Source organism: Strongylocentrotus purpuratus, unplaced genomic scaffold (genome assembly GCF_000002235.5).
Source record: "Strongylocentrotus purpuratus isolate Spur 01 unplaced genomic scaffold, Spur_5.0 spur5_scaffold_19, whole genome shotgun sequence".
Lineage (NCBI taxonomy): Eukaryota > Metazoa > Echinodermata > Echinoidea > Camarodonta > Strongylocentrotidae > Strongylocentrotus > Strongylocentrotus purpuratus.
In genome coordinates, this window is record NW_022145604.1 from 32,667,352 (window position 1) to 32,677,290 (window position 9,939).

General features: G+C 33.5%; 1 long non-coding RNA gene across 2 annotated transcripts in view; it reads left to right on the forward strand.

Annotated features, from left to right (window-relative positions):
* The window catches only part of LOC105439586, a 33,744-nt gene extending 26,140 nt beyond the window's left edge, over positions 1 to 7,604 (forward strand). For both annotated transcript variants that reach the window (XR_004065030.1, XR_004065031.1), the window contains 3 exons: positions 4,141 to 4,200; positions 4,661 to 4,893; positions 5,675 to 7,604. This is a non-coding gene — a long non-coding RNA (uncharacterized LOC105439586). The remainder of the gene's footprint in view (positions 1 to 4,140; positions 4,201 to 4,660; positions 4,894 to 5,674) is intronic.
* Positions 7,605 to 9,939: the final 2,335 nt, after the last annotated feature.

Here is a 9,939-nt window from a genome sequence, read left to right on the forward strand (position 1 = left end):
ACTTCCTCTTTGGCATCATAGTCAGTTGTCATTTTGCCAAAAAGGCTGTTTGGGAAATTTGGTAAGGATATGTCCGGAAAAAGGATGTCACTACTTAGACTATTAACTTTGTTTCCGGATTTTAAAATGGGTTAAAAGTTACCTTTCAGGCGGTTCAGGAATGGTAATTTCGGTCTTTTTAATAATTCTTTAAGAACATTTTTTTCTAAAATATTTAAAAATGCATTAGAGATATGTCATTTTTAATCTTCGCACATAAATTATATTAGGTATGATTTTATTGAAAAGATTATGCAGAAAATTCACATTTATAGCTATTGTAGGCCTTTTCATTTCAAACTATTTTTTACGGTGAGTATGTGAAATTGTTATCTGCTCTTATGAAAGTTTTCGATAGTTTTAGACCTTGATCGACGTGTTTGTTAGTGGCAAACTGTCGATATACATCGCAAAGTTCATTGTATACTTTATTTGATAATGTATTAATGAAAAGATTGATATGATAAGAAATATCACGGATATCTTAAAATATATAACGTAAATAGATACGGAATACTTAAATATTACTAAAATACTTCCAAAAAGCAAATGTATAAACATGTACGATCTGAGATTTGTCTATGTTCATTGTAATCCATGAAATGTTTTTGTATTGTACGTAGATCTTTGTATTACATACTGTGATAATTCTTTTGTAATGTGAATTTTATGAGGAAGGAAATTTCCGGAACAGGTTGCATGCAGTGTGGGTGTGTTGCTGTGCAGCCAACGTCTTTAAATTATACACTACTTGGGCATGTACCTTATATATATATATATATATATCTATATATATATATGACTACTTGGGGAGTATTTAAAATGAACACTTATTTTATCAAGTCAAAGATATTTACTTCGATGAAAATTGTCTTTTTGTTTACGGACTCACAGACGTAATCATGGTAGGGGATTGTACAAATACATGTTTGTTCTCATCAGAGGTTTATATCAAGTGTATTTTCGATCTAGCGCCATCTTTGTCGGGCCTAAATGCCAGTTTGGGTCATAACATGTTTGTTGTGCTTCAATTGCTAATGATATTTGACAAAAACATGTTACACATAATTATTTTCAATGATGCTCCTTCGCGTCCTTTTCCAATTTGGTTACGTGCATCCCATGGGCTGTATGAGCTGTAAACATTCTCAAACGATAGAAGTCAATGGGAGTTCACTTCTTTGTCCGCCCATAAATTTCTTGAAAGGCGCCCTAGTTTCTTTGTATAGGCCATCATTGTCTTTGATGCAAATATCACATCAGTATGCAGTTGAGGCCTTCCAACTTTACGCTATCTGTATCATATTCATTAGCCTGACGAGTGCTATGCTTCAGTTACTTTTACATTGTGCATATGGAAAAGGTATGCTTTGCAAGATATTTCAATCTGATGCTCGCCTTTGCCTCATGTTTTTCAACAGAATAATTATCATTCTTATGCAAATCTTAATCTATCAAACAGAAGAAATCTTTAAGATTCGAAGTATAGTCAGACGTATGATGCAAAGTAATGTATTACATTCACTAGGTATCGAAACAGATATGCATTTCTCAGAACTATCTTATTTCCGTTCCAATACCAATTATTGTTATGGTGTGTCGATACGGTTCACATTTCAGCTGTTTATGCATTTGTCATCAACGATAGATATGCAAATAGTTCTTATGCAAATGTTACATTCATGAAATGTTTTTGTATCGTACGTAGATCTTTGTATTACATACTGTGATAATTCTTTTGTAATGTGAATTTTATGAGGAAGGAAATTTCCGGAACAGGTTGCATGCAGTGTGTTTGTGTTTGTATGTGTGTTTATGTGTGTGAAATGGGGTGTGGTGTGAGTGGGCTAGAGGGGGGGGGGTGTTATGAGTTTGTTGGTGTGAGAGTGTTGTGACAGGATGGTAATATGTAACTTTAAACTTTCCTCTACTCTTATTTTGATTATACACTGTTACATGCAATACTTTTTTTTCTTTTTTTTCTCTATGTTCATTGATTGATGTAACTCATGAAATGTCTTGTATCAAAGATCTTGTTTTACATTGCTTATTTTGATAATTTCTTGTTATGTGAATTTCTTGTTATGTGAAATTATGAGGAAGGAAATGAAATATCATTTAAAACAAAAAATATGAAAAACCCTGAGCTTCCGGGGGCTCTGCCCCCTGGACCCCACCAAGGACCCTAAGGCGGGCTCCTGGATGCTCATCTGACTGTAGTTAAATGCCCCCTGGACCACATCAATGGCCTTAAAAAAGGCCCCTGCACAGGAGCGGATCCAGGCGGAGGCAGGGGAGGGGCCCAATTCTTGAGAATGGCGTAATAGCCGACCGATAAATCGCTCAGTGAGGGAAGGAGGGGGGAGGGAGAGGTAGTGAGCACTCATTTTTTTTTTTTTTTTTTGGGGGGGGCTCCCAAAAATTTGAAAACTCGCACCCTCCCCCCCCCCCCTCCCTCTTTAGACGCCAGGGGAGGGAGCCCACCTCCTTAAAAAGGTAAAATTAACGTGTTTTTACACTTTTATTTTCCCACTCCCATATTATGTCAAAACAAACACTTGTTGGAGAATGATCCCTTAACGACATGTTTGATGCTGCGCCTGTGTAGACCATCTGTATTTATCAACTAACGTGGCCTAGCAAGGGCCATGGTCATGGATGATGTTTGTTATGTAAATCAAGAATTGTTGATGCCGATGGGTAGACTAGACCCCACTTTGATTGCAACTTTCACATTTAATGAAAAGTAAACTTAATATTTATCAGAGTTTGCTCGGACTCTCGGAAACCTCATGACCCTTTTTCTTTATTTTTATTTTGCTTTTATTGAAAGGGAAGTCCACCCTGATGTGAAGTTAGTTGTAATAGAAGCAGACAAATAAAGTTTAAGTAAAATCAAATAAAACAAAGGAAGGTTAGGATTTCATGAATGTGTCATTGAACAAAAACAATTTGACAGCTCTATGACTTATTATCTTGCACAAATTCCTCCTACTTGCTTTGTACTACAAACGAATCAGAAATTTTGGTTTCCCTAATACAAAGAAAATGTTCAATCATGCATTCACCCTAAATATAATCATTGCAAATGTGTTCCTACACCAACCCTATTTTTAACAAATCTGTTCTTAGATGCTGCTTGTAAGTATCGGCTTGCATGGTGAGTGTAGATATACAGTAAGCTTGCGGATGCACCATGTGTGAGAGAGAGGGAGGATTGAGGAGTCCTGAAAGAACTCTCGGCAATCTTTCTTGAGGGTGTGTTGTCCTGAAAAGGGCTGTTGGTGAAGTCTTGAAAGAGTCTGTTGGTTATCTTTCTTAGCTTATAGATAATAACTAAGAAAATGAAAGTTGATGACATTTCTTAAAGATAAAGACCAGTAATGGTCATGCGATTGCATTGTGAAAGAAACGTTGTGGAATCGATCAGAAAAGGTTGATCATTTAGCATATAAGAATTGGTGTGTACTGCAAGGTTCTAGAATCATCAACATGATAAGAAATGTGGCCTAGTCTTCGTAAAGTTACAAGCACTGTACACAGAAAGAAGTATATGGGACTACGCACACGTGCGCAACATGTGCGTTTATCTCTTACATCCCAATAGATAAACTAATTTACCAAATATATCAATTAGTAGGCGGTTTCCCGGCAAAATTGTTATCACCATGTATTAGTCAAAACATTAAAAAATCACTTTTGTTTTGCTCTAAAAATAATTTATTGATGACTTCACACTTGACCGTTCTATAAGTCATACAAAGTAATCTGGGGTTGCTTACAATCTCAAATACTCTATTTATTTATATTTTTATTTTTATGTGTACATGTTTTACCCTTTAATTTCACTTGCAAGGGCTCTAACTTTTGGTTTAATGTTGAGCATGTTACTTTTTTATTATGTTTTTATTTTGATTTCGTGAACATTTACATTAAACAATAATAAATAATGTTCACATTTCCTTTGAAAAACAAAGGCAGTATACACGTATATTAAGTCTTTTTCTTCTAACTTTTAGTCAAACAACTACTTTCCTTCTTTCACATCAGATTTTAACAATTTACTTGTGCCTTATGAATATTTTTCTCTCTATTCATTAGGTGTCAAACCGATGGCAGTTTCAGTGCCACTGCAGCCACCATCAATGTTATCAATTACCTGTAAGTATTGGCTGAGATATTTCTATCTAAATGAATTTATTTCAATAAAAAATCACTTTTGTTTTGCTCTAAAAATAATTTATTGATGACTTCACACTTGACCGTTCTATAAGTCATACAAAGTAATCTGGGGTTGCTTACAATCTCAAATACTCTATTTATTTATATTTTTATTTTTATGTGTACATGTTTTACCCTTTAATTTCACTTGCAAGGGCTCTAACTTTTGGTTTAATGTTGAGCATGTTACTTTTTTATTTTGTTTTTATTTTGATTTCGTGAACATTTACATTAAACAATAATAAATAATGTTCACATTTCCTTTGAAAAACAAAGGCAGTATACACGTATATTAAGTCTTTTTCTTCTAACTTTTAGTCAAACAACTACTTTCCTTCTTTCACATCAGATTTTAACAATTTACTTGTGCCTTATGAATATTTTTCTCTCTATTCATTAGGTTTCAAACCGATGGAAGTTTCAGTGCCACTGCAGCCAACATCATCACAGATGTACACAAACGTTATATCTCTGCCCGATGTCGGACCGATGACAATGCTACGGAGGCCGCCACCACAAACACGTGTGTACCAAGACTTTGTATTTCAGCGCATGGGAATGAAACCAGTGGAAGCCTTGGCTGGAATTGGACATGATCTTGGTAAAAGACTTCGTGATCATGGCTTTTCTTTGGTAAGGACACATGAAGCACTGAAACAATCTGAAATAAGAAAATGATAGTAACATTTTGAAATTCAAACAAAGAAAAGACCGGGTGATTTGTGCATTTACTAGTTGAATTTATTAAGTTTGCCCCAAAATGACATTGTTTTGAAACTGAAGAAATTATGTGCAATAGCAAACTGAGCAAAGAGACTTGTTAGAATCAAATGAAGTTGCATTGTAAAACACGTCTTATTCCCGGAAAGAAATGTTTGATAAGCTTTGTTAAGTTGATGTGCCAAATTTGCAGACATTAATCTTGGAGTTTCATTTTCACCATAATACAAAACGTCAACAATAATTTGTACACACCTATTTCATAAACATGCAATATGCAACATAGTTTATATGTAAATCTGTTGTAAAACGTAAGAAAAATCAGTAAATCAATTCTTACCAAGAAATTCTCAGATAAAGTGAATGTCACTGTCATACATGTAAATGTGATTTATTTTGCATTGTTCATCTGAAAACCCCTCTCTAACCGTTACCAATGTACCATACATTGCCTATATCCCTGGTTGCTTTGAAAAAGAACAAAGAAAAAAAAAACAGACACAACGAACACGACAAAACAACAACACATATAAAAACCAGTGCCATGCATACCAGTGATTTTAAAAGTATATCATATGTCATCTGAAATTATTTTGTCTCTCTCTTTCCCCTTTCTTTCTCCCCAATCCCCTCCCCTTCTCTCTCTCTCTCTCTCTCTCTCTCACTCACTCTCTCTCCTTATTTTTATTCACAGGCCTGCCAAGTCTTCGAAAAGTTCTTAGAGCTGAAGGGAGATGAAGTTGAGTTTTATTTGTGGTTGTGGAACTTAGCAAAAGCAAGCTGGCAGTGCAGTTCAGATTGTTATTTTTGTTTAGTTGGGTATTATGACCAGCAGCGCAAACGCAGTATTTTATCAACGACTCAGCCCGCCGCTATATGCGGCTCGTACTGATCTACGCATATTTACCAAAACAGAATTTTGTTAAATTTCGGAAAACTAATAACTTAGTAGATGTGTGGAGAAAAATGTTTTCAGAGAGGAAACAGTTTACGTGGAGGCAGCTGTCACTGAACATTTACTCAAAACTAGATTATTGGCTCATGTCGAAAGAGCGTTTTTCATATATTTATTCAATTGACATAAAACCAGTGTTGAAATGCGATCATAACGGGGTATCCATGAAACTTAAAATATTTGCACAAAGTAGGGGAAAGGGTTGTTGGAAACTGAATAATTCTATCCTGAAGGATGAAGTGTTTAAGGAAAATGTTAAACGTATTATTCGTAAGGTTAATATTGAATGTAGTCAATTTGATAAACAACTAAGGTGGGGAATGTTTAAAATTAAAATTAAAGAATTTAGTACAAAATATACAGTTGATGTTAATACAAGAAAAAATTAATATATTGCTAATATGGAAAGTGAATATGATAACTTGTGTAAGAAAATAGATGAGGGTTCATGTGCATATGATACAGATAGAATAAAGTGTTTGAGACAAAAGATAGACAAGTGGTATGAATATCAGTGCAAAGGTGCATTTGTGAGATCTCGGGCGAGGTGGCTTGAATTAGGTGAAAAGTCAACACGATATTTTCTTCAGCTTGAAAAAGCTAAAAGGAAAACAAAAGAAAAAGATTGTCTTGAAAGTAACGGGAAAATTATCAAAGATGAACAGAAAATGTTGACAGGTATACGAGAATTTTATTGTAAACTCTATAAGGGATTTAAAGAATACGTATCTGATATCAACTTAAATGTTTTGAATGAAGAAGATGCATATTTATGTGAGGGAAAAATCACAGAGAATGAATGCTGGGAAGCATTGAAGTGAGGGTTACGACAAACAACAATTGTCGTGCTCACAAAGGCAAGCTATCCTTACTCTTTTATATAAGAAAGGTAACAAAAATGTTTTAGATAATTGGCGACCTATTTCGCTGCTAAACATTGATTATAAACTTGCAGCTCGCATTCTTTCAATACGATTACAGAAAGTTATATGTAAACTTGTTTCACAGGATCAGGCTGTTGTTTTTTTTTAAAACCGCTCTGCATCTGAATGTACCAGACTAATTCAGGATACTATTGATCATTGTCTTTTTGCAAACAAACCAGTTGTTATGATGTTCTTGGATTTCAAAAAAGCGTTCGATACCATTGGTCATGTTTTTTTTATTTTCCTTGTTACGGAAACTTAAATTTAAAGATTCGTTTTTAAGATGGATTGAAACGTTATATAATGGTGCTCATGGTCGTGTCTTAAATTTTGGTTGGATATCCGACAAATTTGTAATATAAAGAGGTGTTAGGCAAGGTTGCCCACTTTCTCCATTTTTATTTATAATAATTGCAGAGGTTTTAGGGAAAAGAATTAAACAAAACGCCAAAATAGAGGGAATCCAAGTCCCAGACTTCAATGAAGATCAAGCTGATTTTAAATATATACGTATCGTTCAATATGCAGACGATTCGACGATTATTACTAGATCTGTTAAATTTGTTAAAGAAATAATGAAAGAAGTAGAACTGTTTGGAGCACATGCGGGACCAAAAATTAACTGGACCAAATCAAATCTTATGAAACTAAATATAAATGACGATGAAGTTGAAGATTTACATTTCACCGAAGACCCTATAAAATGTCTTGGTATTTATGTAGGTAAAAATTCTTTTGACGTTCAAAATTTAAACTGGAAAAGTAAAGTAAAGAAAAGAAAGAATACCTTGGATTTATGGAAAATGAGAAAACTTACATTGTGCGGAAAAGTTGTTGTGATTAAACATTTAGTTATGTCTCAGATAGTACATACTGCCACGGCAGTTCCGATTGCTTCTAAAAATATTTAAAGGTATAAATAAACTAGCTTACACATTTTTATGAAATTCTAAAACACAAAAGGTGAAACGAAACATCTGTCACAATCCTGAAGTAGAAGGGGCGTTGGGAATGATCGACTTAGAGTCAAAATGCCGGTCACTCCGTCTTCCATGGATTCATAAATATTTAAGAGATGAACAAAGTGCTTGGGAAATTTTGTTTTAATATTGGATCAAGAAAATTGGGGATTTGCCACTTTGCATTTTAATTGCAAAAAGAGCGATATGTATCGTATTTGTAGAAAAAAACAGTTGCCTAACTTTTATGTTGACATATTTTGTTCTTGGGCTGAATTAAAATATATTGATATGTTTAAAGTAACAGATATTGAAAATGAAATGATTTGGTATAATAGCAATATTAAAGATATTAATGAGTTATTGTATTTTCCAAACTGGATGAGAAACAATATTTTTAAAGTGAAACAAGTCTTAGTAAACGGTATCTGGAAAGAAGCTGATTTTATTTGTATTAATTTTCAAGAAAATAAATTAGTTTCCGCCTTCAAATTGGCAAAGTTAAAAAGTGCATGTCCGAATTTTTGGTTGCAGAAATTACGTAATAGGTTACAATATGTAAATAGTCCACCGTCTGCAGTGGAATCAAGTACAATAGAAATAGTAACAGGTGACTCCATTGATGTAGCGGTCATGAAAGCCAAACATTATTATAATTTGATGTTAGTAAAAAATAGACAGAATCTGCCGTGCATTTATTTTTGGAACGCTTATTTTGATTTACCCAATGAGTTTAACTGGAAAACGTTGCTCCATTATAAATTTTACTTTATAAATGATAACAGAATTAAGCAGTTTAATTCTAAATATCTTCATAGAATATTGCCCAGTAAAGACAATTTATGTAAATGGAAGATTAAAAATAATAATCTATGTGATATATGTAAGATTACAGACACAACTAACCACCTTCTCCTGGCTTGCAAGAAGGTTTCGCTTTTTTGGAAGATTGTATCCAAATTAATTGATACTTCGTTTAATTTTAAAATCTTTTTGAACGAAAAAAATCTTTTAATAGGTTATGAAATAGAGAGAAGAGAAATGAATCTTGTCAATCTTATTTTAAACTTCGCTCAGTTTATTATCTATAGAAACTATATTAGAGAATGTTTTGGAAGTGAAAAGCACAGGAAACATGCTGTATATTTGATAAAAGAATTAAAGGTGGAAATTCGAACCTATCTCAATATGAAATGTAATCAAAAGAAATTCGATACAAACGAAGTTACAAAAGTTACAAAAATGTTTTCATTATTTTAGTTATTTATTATGTCACATTAGTTTCATGTTCTGTACTATGTATGATATGTTACAAAAATGCATGAATTTTGTATTTAAACACTGTTGTAAATAGCTGTTGTGAATGTGTTGTGTTGTAAATACTTTGTTGTGGTTATCCCATGGATAATATTGTTTCCGAAGTTTTAACAGTACAAGTTCTGCATATTATATCGATGCATCTAAATATAAATCATACATGGGAGAACCCAAAGGAGAGACATCTTGTACATTCCCGTGTAATCCCGAACTCCTAAAGCTTAAAAAGTAATTTGAAGAAAATGGATGATCGTTAATAACCTAAGCTCTACGGAAACGCAATTACTTGGCCTATATATTTCTTTATGTTCTTTTAGATAAATTTTAGTGCTGGTCAATCGAGTACATTGTCTTTAAAAGGATTAATTTGCATTGGGTCTTTAGGAGAAGGATGAATTTTAGGAAAGGATGAAAATAGTTTGTTATCTTTTTCATTTTTGTTATTTCAGTGAACCGGCAATTTTCGTTTTCCTTTCATTTGTATAACTGTTTCAAACAACTGTCTTCTCATTACACTGGGGGGGGGGGGATTACGTCTTGATATTAAACATGGTCGATTTTAATGAATTTTCGCGTTCTTCTTGGTAAAACCAAAGACTTTTCTTATTTATCATATTAAGTAATCATCTATCCATATCTTGCGAAGAGACAGTAAAAAGGGAGATCAAATGTTATGCGGTTGTAAACTTAAGCGGACTATATTGGTATTACCAGCATTGCCATCCAGGCTTGTAACGTGGGGAAGTTCTAGATTTTCACCATGTGAACGACAGCTGTACATGTAGTATTTATTCTTAATATA